This window comes from Antennarius striatus, chromosome 17 (assembly GCF_040054535.1).
Source record: "Antennarius striatus isolate MH-2024 chromosome 17, ASM4005453v1, whole genome shotgun sequence".
In the NCBI taxonomy this organism is placed as follows: Eukaryota; Metazoa; Chordata; class Actinopteri; order Lophiiformes; family Antennariidae; genus Antennarius; species Antennarius striatus.
The window spans coordinates 15,124,398-15,137,349 of NC_090792.1; positions in this window are offsets into that span (position 1 = coordinate 15,124,398).

Consider the following 12,952-nt stretch of genomic DNA (forward strand, 5'->3'; position numbering starts at 1 on the left):
GTTTGGTCATGACTCATTTAATCCTGAGTCCTTCACCTTTAACCCCAGCTCTACTCTCGTGCCACATGCTAGCTACCCTGGATAAGTAAATATATGATGTAATGTGTAGTCTCCACCTTCACCCCCAACCCCAATCCATCTCCACTCAAATCCAGAGGTGATTAAACTGCAGCAAAGCAATTTTAGGGAGAGATATACTGGTTTGTTCTAAAGGGTTCTGAGGAGGAGAAGCTGGTGGTAGACAAGATCAAATCAAAGGGAGGGGTTTAACAATGTTGGTTTGGGGCAAATGTAAATGAAGGGAGGGGTGCATGCAGGTCAGCAACAGGGTGGGACTTGGAGCGAGGAAACATCACAGCCCTGGTTGATCTCTGTCTGGGCTGGGGGTCTTCTGTCCCTTGAGCACATAGCCCTTGTCAGACCAGCGGCTCCTCCTTCCCCCCAGCTCTCTGAGCTCCAGGTTCTAACTGGTGATTGGGGCTGTTGACTCCAGAGGCTTTTACCTGGCCCTGTGGTCTATAACAAATCCCTTCAGGGCTTCCGGGACCATTGTCATTCAGACTAACAGGTATAATTCACAAGTCTGATGTCCCTCCACACTGGAGCCTGGTCTGAGATGGGCTGCCTGGTTCGTTCCCGTGGTTGCATGTTACTTGGGAATGATAAGCCTTTATGTGTCGTGGTGTTTTAATTACAATGGGTTTGTCTTACAAGGAATTTCTTAACTATTTGGATTATTACTTGTTTTTGTCTGTGTGGCTGACTTATTAATTAATTGACTTAATAATAGTCAAAAAATTTAAGCTGCCAATTTTGATGCAATTTACATGAGAAGATCAATTTTCCTCTCAAGCCTGCCATTAACCCAAAGCTGTGACAGGGAGAAAGTCTTAGTAGAATGCAGAACCAGCTAATCTAACCTTAACCTGAGGTTACAACATCCACCTGCCTGCAGTTCCAAAGCTTACTCATTAACATGTCATATCTTGTTGGTTTAATCAGTTGAAAAAACAGTGTTAAAATTAAAAGTCACAGATTTAAGCACATTCACCCCTGGAAACAACAACTTCCTGGACTTTCTGGCAGTTGAAACCTCACAGCAACAAGACGTGAGGATGCCACCATAATCTCTGAAAACGTGTTTTTTTAAACACAGAGACCGCGAACAGATTTGTGTTGGTCTGCTCCAGAGGAACAAAAAGACTCGTGCACCTTTCCATACAAGTGTCTGCCTGGTTTGTGTCAACAGACAGAAGTTGTTCATTTGGATTATATGAATTAACATGTTTTTTATGTTGTTGTTTTTTTTTTTCTAATAAAAGTAGAAAGCAGGAAAACTGTACATGAAAGTCTTAATGCTTTGCAGGTCTACTCCTTTCTGTGGCAGCTGGCTAGAAGAAAGCATTCATCCACACATACAGGGAATTCCATTGTAAGAGACAAGACCGGTGCAGAGGGCTTGAAAGAGTTCAGAGAATAGGATGGCATGTAAATTACAAACTGTCTAAATTATTACTTGTGGGGGATGTTAAACATTTTGCATTTTAAGGCGGCCGTTTGGGTATCAGTCACTTTCACCTCCACATAAAAGTAAACTTGCTGGCAAAACAGACAGCTGTGGAGTGGAAAGTACCGGGGAGATTAATGAGGTGTGCCTTTCCTCTCTTTCATACTATCCCTCTTTTTATCCCTGTTTTTCTCTGCAGGTTGTGGGTGGATGTGTGTGTGGGGGGCTCCATGTGGGGTAACCCGATGGGGCAACACGTTGAAGTAAACAAGTAGAGGAGACAGCAGGGTGATGTTCCTCTCACTTGGGTTTACACAGTGAGAGGAACATCTATATTCTTTGTTTCCAAACTCAACTTTTTCTCTTGCCAAAAGTGACATTTTTGGGAAATGCATTGATTTCATTCATTTCCTCTGAAACACTGCTTGTCATTTACTAGGTGAGAATTCTGTCCCAAAGACCCCTCCGGACCCACATGAAGGTCTACATGTGTCGGGACAATCCTCGGTGTTTTCGGATGATGTTTCACACTGTCAAGGTTGACTTATCTGAGTGGGAAAAAGTTCCCAGGGAGTAGACATATCCCACAGACAGCTTTGGAATGTTTTTACAGAATGGCCCCAGGGACCCTCAAAAACAAGTTTTGCTCTACACCGCCGGCAAAACAACAGCAAGATTGTCATTGTGGTAACCAGGTTTAAAAAAAAAAGGTATCTAAGGCGTTTCTATGTCTATTTGATACAACTGGTTTCAGGTACCAGCATTTCATGTCTGTTGAATTAATTATGTTCATTCTATTGTTTTATCAGCAGTCATCAAGTGTAATACGACCATGTGATGTTTGCTTGATGGCCGGTAAATTATAAAGCATATTACTTAATACTACCATAACCTGCGGCAGAGTTGTTCTATGTTACAGTTACAGTACCACATCTGTTCTTCCTTCTTTTTCATTACCTTTCCTGTTTGTGTTTTGTTCTGTGTCACCAGATTGATTGGACCATGCCATTATGAGAATGGAATTGGAGAATTTTTACAGGCGCTCAAGCACACTAAAAATGCAATCACTCTTGGGAAAATAAGGGGTTTTGTTTTGCAGAAAGTGTCAACCAAATTGCACACATTTTATGATCTTGGTTAAAAATTGTATGCACATGTTCAAGGGTTTGGTTGCCCGTGTAGAGAGAGTATGCATTGTAACCCAAGTTTGCACCAATCTCTAGCTGTCAGAAATATCCCCTCTTTCAATCTCTTTCATCCTTCCCCCCTTCCCTTCCTTTCTTTTCGAGGAGAGGAGCTGAGAGATGGGACCGCAAGTCCCCTCAGAGGCTTCATCCTCCATCAGTATCTTTAATGGATGTCAGATGTGTGCGAGAGGAGGCTGTAGCGTGAGTGTTTCATGTTAGTTCTCAGCATGATGAGCAGGGAAGCAGCTGGAGATGAACAGAAACTGCCTTGGCCTGCCTTACAATACCTCCATTTTTTATTCTATCCCTCTAAAGTAATGCTCCCCTGCTTTTCCCAAAGTAATATATTGGTATTAATAAAGCCAAACAAAGGCAAACATTCTGTAATGGGAGAGGAGAGGGAGATATTTTGGTTTCCTGGAGAACCAGACAGCGGCTCTTTACTTCTTCTCACTATAAATCTTGTGGCAGTTTCAATGGTTGGATGACCGTGCCCTGTGTTAACGTTTCCCTGAGTTGATTACATAGGAGCTCAAGCCCAACTGCTCTGCTATTGCTTACAGCCGTGGTACCTAATACAGTGGAGCACTTCAATCGCATGTGCTGTCATACAATATCAATTTGGACCTTGAATGGAATTTGCCTTTCTCCAAAGCAATTTCTGTATAGCTATGGTTCTTCACTGTTAGTGCCATTTGAGCAAAGACAAATGATCGCCACTGACCCCCCCCCCCAATTGCTTAATAAGAATTCAAATTTCCCACAAAGGTCTTAGTTGGCGGGCACCCCATTACGACAAACATTAAAGCTGCAGCAACATTTTATTGCTGTTTTTCCTTTGCAATATTCCCCTTTGGGGAAGCTGGTAATGAGTGCAGTGCTGGGTTGCTAATCCTAATTAACAAATAATACAGCAAGAGGTCGTATAATATAATGTTGAGTGCGTTTTATAAGGTGACAAAAAGAAAACACAAAAACTCCAGGTGTTTTGCTGTGAAGGAGATCCAGTCTAATTGATGATTCAAAATGAGTGTTTCCTACTCGTCAACAAACAGAACTGCCTGCAATGAGTAAGACTTGGCTGATGTGTGGGCCAGGCGACTAAGTGAAGCCAGGATAGTTGAAAAGTGTTTGCATTTGTGAGCGTTAGAAATCATGAGCATGTCTGCAAGGAGCAGGCAGTGACCTAAAACAGCATAAGTGTGTCAAAAATGTGCACACACGATACTTTTTTTCAGGCTTTTGGAAAAGTCTCTCAATAGGAAAATGGAAAAAGCTCCTCTTTGTACTTGTTCGTTTGGCGAACAGTATGACTGAGTCCCAGATGCTCAGTCATGCTGTTAGCCAAATGAATGTATGGAGAGGGATGAGCAACATCGACAAATCAGACTTCAGATCAGACATGAAAAGGCTTATCTTAAACTAAGTAGTTAATTTATTTTCAGGTCATTATTTCTTATTTTACCATTGTCTGCTGCTACTGCGGTAAGTTATGCATCAAACCACTACTTTATGATTGGATAGAGGCTGCGTTAATAGACATAATATCAGCAGTGCCTGTGACACTGCCTTGCCATGTAATTTATTTATTAGAAATAGGACCCTGCTAGGCATCACGATGGCCCGGCAGACAGCGCTGTTCCGGGTTCAATTCCTGTCTGTCTGTGTTCTCTTTTGGTTCTCTGGCTTCCTCCCACCTCCAAAAACATGCAGCTTAGGTGAATTGGTCACACCAAATTGTCCAAAGGTGTGAGTGTGTGTCTTTGTTTCTCTTTCATGTGGCCCTGCGATGAGCTGGTGTCTTGTCTTGGGAGTATCCTGCCTTTAACCTGTAGCCAGCTGAAATAAGCTCCAGCAGATCCATGACCTGAAAGGTGGACAGGCAGCTGTAGACAAGATTATTGCAATTGCCTCCTCTAGAAGATGGACGGATGGATTGATGGATGGATGGATGGATGGATGGATGATGGATGGATTGATTGGATGGATTGATGGATCGTGCTACTTGCGAGCAGCATCTCATAAACCTGTGTACAACTTAATAGATTTTCTTTTTACTCCTTAAGTAACCAATAACCATAAATAACAGGACTTCTTATTTTTCACAATCTTCACGCGAAAGAAGGTAAAAATGAACAGAAGTTTTTCTTAGGGTGCTGTAAGCAACTGGGCTTGGAGTCGGTTGCTTGATTGTGGGGACGTAGAGTTGGTGGACCCCCTCTTTCACTGGCCAGACACAAAAGAGGTCCTCATTATATCTCTATCCATGTCAGGAGCTTAAGTTTGACCCCTCGCCATCCATTCTATAGCGAGCCGGAACCCTTTCTAGCTATGTCTGACCTAATAAAGGCATTGTCAATGATCCACAAAGAGGTTGTCCTCTCTCCTACTCCCTCTGCCTCTCCGCCCAGCTCTATCACCTCTCACCTCAACCTCTGTCTCTTGGGTACGACAGAATGCCCTTTTCTTGGTCTACCGTGTTTATGTCATTTCCCCCCTCCCTACTTTCATGCTCTTCTTCCAAACCTGTCGCTAATGACCTGGTTTCCCGCCTTCTGTGTAACTGTCTCTCTTTTAGGCTATTATTACTTGACAACAGTTTAGAGAAAAATGTTTACCTTTGGTGCCAAAAAAATTCTCTGCTCATATGGCAATGTTGTTGAAATGATCCTCGTGTACACAGATCAATAAAAACAAATGAAAAGTTATTAGTAGTGTAACTTTTCAAAATCAACACCAAGGAGAATACTCACAGTAATGGTACATAATCCACTATTGTTGTTATCTGTAGGATGCTGTCTGTGAATGGCTATTAGATTAAAAATGTAATATCAATGCTCAAATTGGGGCTGTGTCTTCACAGTTTTTCAGATTAGTGTTGCCTGTTTAGATACCTACAGAAATTCTATTTTTAAGAGATCACACTCTGGAAAAGTTTACAAAAGTTTGCATTCCCCAAAACACTGTTGTATAAACAAAAAGGCAAACCTCAACTAAAGTTAACTGCTTTTGCAATGATCGTTGTCGCCCCTTAAAACACCCACCGACATCTCCTTTGAGGTTGTGCATTTTATGTGGTTGTTGGGAACTGCTTGGTCTGGTTTTAACTGCTTCACACCTGCAGACAATGTTACCGCTCTTCATCACCGCTGACAGTAAGTTGACAGCAGCAACAGAGGGCAGTTGTCTTCAGGAGAGTGCTAAGGAAGATTTGTGACAACTCCATTTGGATGCTGATTTTCACTTTGGGAATAGAAACTATGTGTCTGGCCCAGCATATATTCCTCCATCTGGCTCAAATGTCCATGAGTCTTATTTCAGGTGTTACAGGTGTTCATTTGGGAGCAGATTCTTCCACCTATACTCAGTATGTGGGAACTCCCCTCCCTTTTTCTAGCAGTAGCAGCAGGAACCTGGTCCAGATCAGCTCTCTTTTCAGGCATGGTTGCCCTGTTAACACTGAAGGCTTAATTATGGTGATCTGGTAATAGCAGAGAAAATGGAAGGAATGCTGTCCTCATGGCCATACTCACAGCAGGATTAACTGCACGAGCTGCACTCCCCAGTGTCCACAAGTTGGACGGTCCCTCTCACAGCTGCTTATGTCTTGCCCTCCAAAGAAGGAAGGTGTGAGGAGGAGGGAGGAAAAGTAGAAAAAAAGAGAAGAGCCTAGAAAATTAATCTGCAGGATCTTAATTCGATTTAATGAAGGGCGCTGTAAGTCTGAGAGCCTTTGCACTTACACACCTCCACAGGCACGTACACATAGACACACACTCAGTGTACACTCATGTTGGCTCGATTGATCTGTTGAAACAAACCCTGTTACAGACGATTATGTTATTCACTAGCCAGGGCAAATCCAATGCTATTCTTCCATTGCTTGCCAAAAAATGGAGAGAAAATCTTTAACGTGATGCTTCCTGTTCACACTGAATGTGAGATTGGAAATCTTTTTTTCTGACCCTGTAATGCTTTTTTCTCGCAACACTGATCATGACTCTAAAGTTAAAAAAAAAAAAAAACAGTCTTGGCATTTGCATTAACCTCAGTTAAACTTGCAGAGATTAAAATACAGCAAAGCAACGACAAAACATGGGGTCTGACTTGTTGCTTCCTTTCACTCCTTTAAAACACAACGAGCAAAAGAAGTTTCTCCACCAATGCAGAAGTCCATTACTATGTTCATCTTCTCAGCGTTTGACAGGTGGAAGTAGAACTTTGGGGTTTATGTTTTAATTATAAAGAATTCCAGATGTGGAGGAGGGCTCATAAATTAGAAGCAGAGCTACTCAAATGTCTTTTTTCAAAGAGACCAAGCGGGTCAGCATCTGCTTCTCATTGTAGTCAATGTTATTAAGGACCTTGACTACAGAAAGGCCCAAGTCCCCCGTCTGGCCCCACAATAATTGACACTATTAAATGTGCCTAAACAGATTTAAAGCGTCCAGAAAAAGTTACATTTGTCTTGCAGAATGACTCTAATCATCCATTTTAAATTGAAGGGACCTCAAGAGGAAGAAGCAACCACCTAATCTTGTGCTTGATGCAGAGGGAGTGAGAAAAGACAGCCGGCAAAGCAGAAAGTGAGGAAAGCTGACCAAAAAAAATGCACAATTAAAAACAATTCAGCTCAGAACGACTGCGGAGGAACGTCATAGAGAGGGTGGGAGAGAAATCCAGATAGAAAGAGAGAGAGAGATCTGAACTCTATTACCATGTTCCAGACCATGCTGCTCAGGCTGGAACGGGTTGAGCTGAATGCACATGGTTGGCTGTACAAAAGCACCAGTCATGAGAGGCCATCTGCTCCGCTCCTCTGGTGATCATTTAAACACATTAATGCAGTTTTTCATCTTGGAATGATGTGATACACTGAGCAATTTTCTCTTTTATCAGGGCTTTATTTCACTCTGTTAACCAGCGTTTGAGAGTGGACACATTTGAAAGAGCTTTTTCCTGTTATACGTGTCTGTTATTTTGGGCATCCATGTTTGCATCCCTACTGCAGGACAAGGAATAGAAGCACATTGAAGTTTTGCATTCTTAAAGGCTCTGGGCTTGTTTTTGTAGTTAGTTTTTGGCCGGTGGATGAAGTGGAGGTGCAAAATAGGGGACAAGAAGCGTGAATAAGGGTGTAGAGTCATAACGGTTCGGTGCAAGGGTGCAAGGTTCCTCATCATTGCCAACAAAAAATTAAAAGGATTAAATTAAAAAGCAACTCAGTCATCCAAAAAGCTGAGACAGTTTTGTTGGAGAAAACTGGGGCAGGAACTCTCAGGGGTGTGATTGAAAGGGTGAGAAGTTAATTTGGCAGCTTTTCCTCCTCGCTTTGCTAATGTTTCCTCTCAGGGCTAAACACCCTCTGCACCCCCCCTCAGCCACCTCACCTCTCCAAACTCTGTAATCCCTAGACACCCTGCTACCCCACCACTTACTCACCCAACTTCCACTTTCAGCCCCTTTCAAACACACACACACACACACACACATACACACACACACACACACACACACACACACACACACACACACACACACACACACACACACACACACACACACACACACACACACACACACACACACACACACACACACACACACACACACACTACTTGTGCCATGTTCTGCTTCTTCAAATATCCTCATGCCTTATTTCTTACTGCCCTTTTTTTTTGGTCTTTCCTTCGTCCCCCCTTCTGCCCCCTCCACAAGCCCTCGTGAAAAAGTACCTTCCATTGCAGCAGAGCACGGTGACCCGGGATGAAACCTTTTCTCCCCAGGAAACATCCTGCTCTGAAACACTTTGGCTCAAGTGTGTTTTCTCCTGGGACACGTCGAGAAGGGTGGGTTTTGGGGGGGTTTGAGGTGATGGCAGTGAGGTACTTGAGCTAAATGTAGACTGTATGTTGGTGTATCTTCACGGCCTGTCAATCAGAAATCCGCTGATGTGTAGGGGCGCTCTGCTACAGCTCAGTTGAGGCTTAAAGGTCATGCGGGGCACTTCCAGAGGTGGCGGTGGTGGGTAATGGGGTCGGTGTGCACACAAATGTGTGTTTGTGCATGTGGTGTGTATGTTCCACAGGAGAGGACCACATGGTGTCTTTGCTCTCCTCACTCACCACATGCAGGATCACTCTCATCAACAGGAGAGTTTTGGACAAGAGCGGGGGGGGTTCTGGTTCTGGAGAGGGAAAGATGAAGGGAGTAAAGGGAGTCGGATCACATTTACATTTAAAAATGCATCCAAAGTTTAGACGAACATACAAACAAATGCTTGAATATTTCTGTATTTTGTTACATTTTCCTGGGAATCTATGAAATAACACATAAACTCAGATTTATCAATTTTTTTGGCACAAATTTCAGTAATTAAAAAAAAAACTTTAATGGAAACGCAGATTTTTATGGAAACTGACACTGTCCTTTTAACAGCTGTGTTGTCACCTTGTTAAGGCTCTCAGTGCAATGGGCAGTTCACATTTGCAGAATGACTGTTATGAAAAGCAATTTTCTCCTTTGGGGGATTAATGAAGGAGTTTGATTCTGATTCTGATTATTTGCAATACAAGGGAAGCAAGAAAATATTTACTGTGGACCAATTTAATTTACTTTTGGTGATTGTTTAACTTTCAGATGTGTGTCTTTGTAGGTTCCAAGTCATTCATGTTGAGGTAAATCAATTTGCATAATTCATTATGATTTTTCATTATGATTTCACACACACACACACACACACACACACACACACACACACACACACACACACACACACACACACACACACACACACACACACACACACACACACACACACGTGCGCACACACACATGGGACCTGCAGGCATACAACAGGATGATGGCAGAGCATTGGGCAGGTCCTCTCTGGTGTGGTCAATGAGCAACTTGTCCCGAGACGGTGCCTTGGTCAAGGGTACCTTGGCAGTGCTCAGGAGGTGAACCGGCAACTCTCCAACTACTAGTTCACAATCCAAATTTTTGGTCCATGGGTAGGTTTTGAGCCTGCTACGCTCCGGTCTACAGCCCAAGACCTAGCAGACCGAGCTACTGCCGCTCCTAGTGTGTTAGATTGAGTGATATTTATTTGTATTAATGTGGACATGGTGTGAGACAAAAGATCAAGCAGTAGCAAAGGCAAACACAATGCACTTTAAATTTACCAAAGAATTCTGACACAACTTGATAATGTCAGAAATGAAACGACTGAGGCATGCATGTCAGCATTTAATGGGGAACATTAAAGGTAATTGACTTAAATAAATGCTTTATAAATGTGATTTTAATTGATGATGTATGTAGTCAGTTATTGTCATGGAGACCGTGTCCCTTGGTACAAGGCTTGCAGGCCTACAGCGTGGAGGAGGGTGGGGTTGTGCTATTCAGGTTCCAAAAAGACTGACATCACCTTGTAGCTGTAACACATTTTGTTACAGTGGGCCCCGTTGCATGTAGTGCAACACTAATGAAACATACATGTTGGCTTAGGCTAGTCTCTTGCACATATGTCGATGATCTCAAACACTGAACCTATAGCCACACATGTGCACAATCTCAAACACCACAGAGAATGATCTCACACAAGCACATAATCACAAGCTCATAGACAGTCCTGTAAATTTCAAGTCACTTTAATGCCCATAAGTACTACTTGGGTCCCCATTGCGTGAGCAGCTCTTTTTAGCTGTATTATTTCTTAACATTCTTAGATCATGTCTATGGAGGGATTGCAGGAGTTTCATCATGATGTAATCAGATTTGACACACTGGCTGTGAATGGTGTTGTTATCTTAGTCTCATGTTGAAGCTAGTGTCAGGTGGTTGATGTATTTATGATGTATATTCATGATGATGTATTTATTGTGTTCGTGCTACTATTGGAGTGTTGTATTGCCTTTCTGTCCTCTTTTCACTTCGTCCAGGTATGTGTGCATATGTGTGTTGAACCTTTACAATATCATTAACAAGTGTCTACAATCCAAGCATCTAAACTACCATGAATATGTGTGATACGATATAGCAGCATGCTTGTCTACAATCCTGTGTATATCTACTGTATATGTACATTTCTTCCTGATCTCATGTTTAGCTGCTCGTGCATTTTCCTTCTCCAGACATCAGTTCCGGATAAGACGACATGCACCTAACACACTGCAGGTTGCAGCGTGAGACAGGCCAGGTCGGCTGGTGACAGTGTGCAGCCCCTCTCCTTTCTCATTTATCTGCTATGGCAGTGGACAGAATGCAATTTCCTGCGAGGGGGAGGCTTGGGGGGATGGAGCTTGGAGGAGGTCGGGGGATGCAAGGAACATCAAAGGACCCTGAAAGCTATCAGAAACTTGAGTACTGCCAGCACTGCGTGCCAACTCACCAGCCCTACCTCACCCTCGGGTGCTCCCGGACGTCAGCAATGGCTACATACACTCATTCATACGCCATGTGTGAGTAAGTAGGATAAAAATACCCGTTCCTTTTAGAGGCTCAGACACCTTGAGTTGGAGCACTCAGGGCAGCCATCAGGCACGTTGCAGTTTGAGGAGAAGGTCACAGTTTATCACGCCTGCCACCAGGCTTCAACGCAAACACCCGCTTACCATCCTCTGCTTTCCGCCCTCCCTCCACCACGTCCTTCAGTCGCTATCAGTGAGCAATCAGGGAGGTTCGATTAGGACCATTTGGCGGTGTGCAAGCTCTGTAGAGGGACCCTTAAATAAGAAACAGCTTGGTGCGGCGTGCCGTAGCTGTGTGAATATCCATTTTAAGTGTACATGTGTTTGGCTTCTGTGCTCCTGTGTCGCCTCTCATCTCACTGCATCTGTTTTTATTCCTTCCTCTGTATTCTCAGCGGTACCAAAAAAGCATTACAAGTACTTGCTTTCAAAACAAGATGTTGGCCATTTGCATATGGTCTCTGTGTGTTTATGTTGATCTTAACTCACTTTTATGTGTATATTTGTATGTGTTCCTATTATGTCTGTGCAGGACAAAAAATGACAGGAAGTAATAAGACTGCCCCCAATAGATTTTATCTGTTCCTACCTCATGTGGTCTCCTCCTGTCTCTTTTATGTAGAATCCAGCTGGAAGACTGTACAGAGCGAAGGAAATAACCCATCCAATGATGTCAGCCTGGACTCACCTGTTGGCACCTAAACCATGTATGTAAATCTTTCAGATTAGCTTTGTAATTAATTGATACAGATTTTATGAGAGAATATCTAAGTAGATTCTGCACAATAACCTCGAACTTCAACAATTCTTGTATTTTGAGCGATCACAAATGCACAAATAACTCTTTATACTTTTTCTTACTTCTTGATCGTATGGGATGATAGCAGCTGGCAGCTGGTTAAACAGTCAACAGCACTGACCTCTGTACATCCAAAATGTTTGCATCCATAGGACCGTAGCTGGGCTTCGGTGCACACAACATTCTCTGCATACACCAGCCAGCTGCGTGGAGTTCAATCCAACATGGGCTCTGTCGAGGGCCTAGTACCAAAAGGATGGCTGACATTGCCGATGGAATGCTTTTGTCTTGGTCTGTGCATTACTGCTTGTGGGAGGTCATGTAAGTGACCTTCACTTGTTGCCTTGATTTCACTCCATCTGCTACATTTGTGCATTTCAGCATGAGACCACCTTACTTTGTCTTTCATTACCTGGTCTTGGAAGGATAGTTAACCTGGTTACTTGAAAGGCTGGAGCTGAGGTCTGGTCAGAGCTAGAGGAGCTGGACATTGGGGGTGGGATATCTTATCACAGCCATCAGAAATGCCTTGTCAGCAGCCATTCATTGGGCTTCGGGAAAATAAACCAAACAGCCCCCCGCCTACCCTGATAACTGTGTTAGACAGATAACAGCAGACCAAGGGGGTCTGCTCTCCCCTTTCCCCACCCGTCTATCACTATTACTCCCCCGTCTGTCGCTTCTGCTCCCTGGTTGGTTTTATTGGAGAGGAAACAGAAAACAGAAAGCCCCACTGTGGGAAGCCACTTGTTATCTGAGAGTCTTGGGAATCGAGGCCTCGGCAGAGGCTTCACTCAGCACGTTAATGAAAGCAGGACGATTTGGCCGCTTTCATTCCCAACATAGTCAGACCCCACATCCCCATCTTAGTGCCGGTACCCCTTCTGCATCCGTTTGGCTCCAATTCCATCTGCCTCAAAACTGGGCCACATCTTCATCTCTTGTTGTCAATAACAACCCATCATTAAAGAAAACTTTTGCTTTGGCA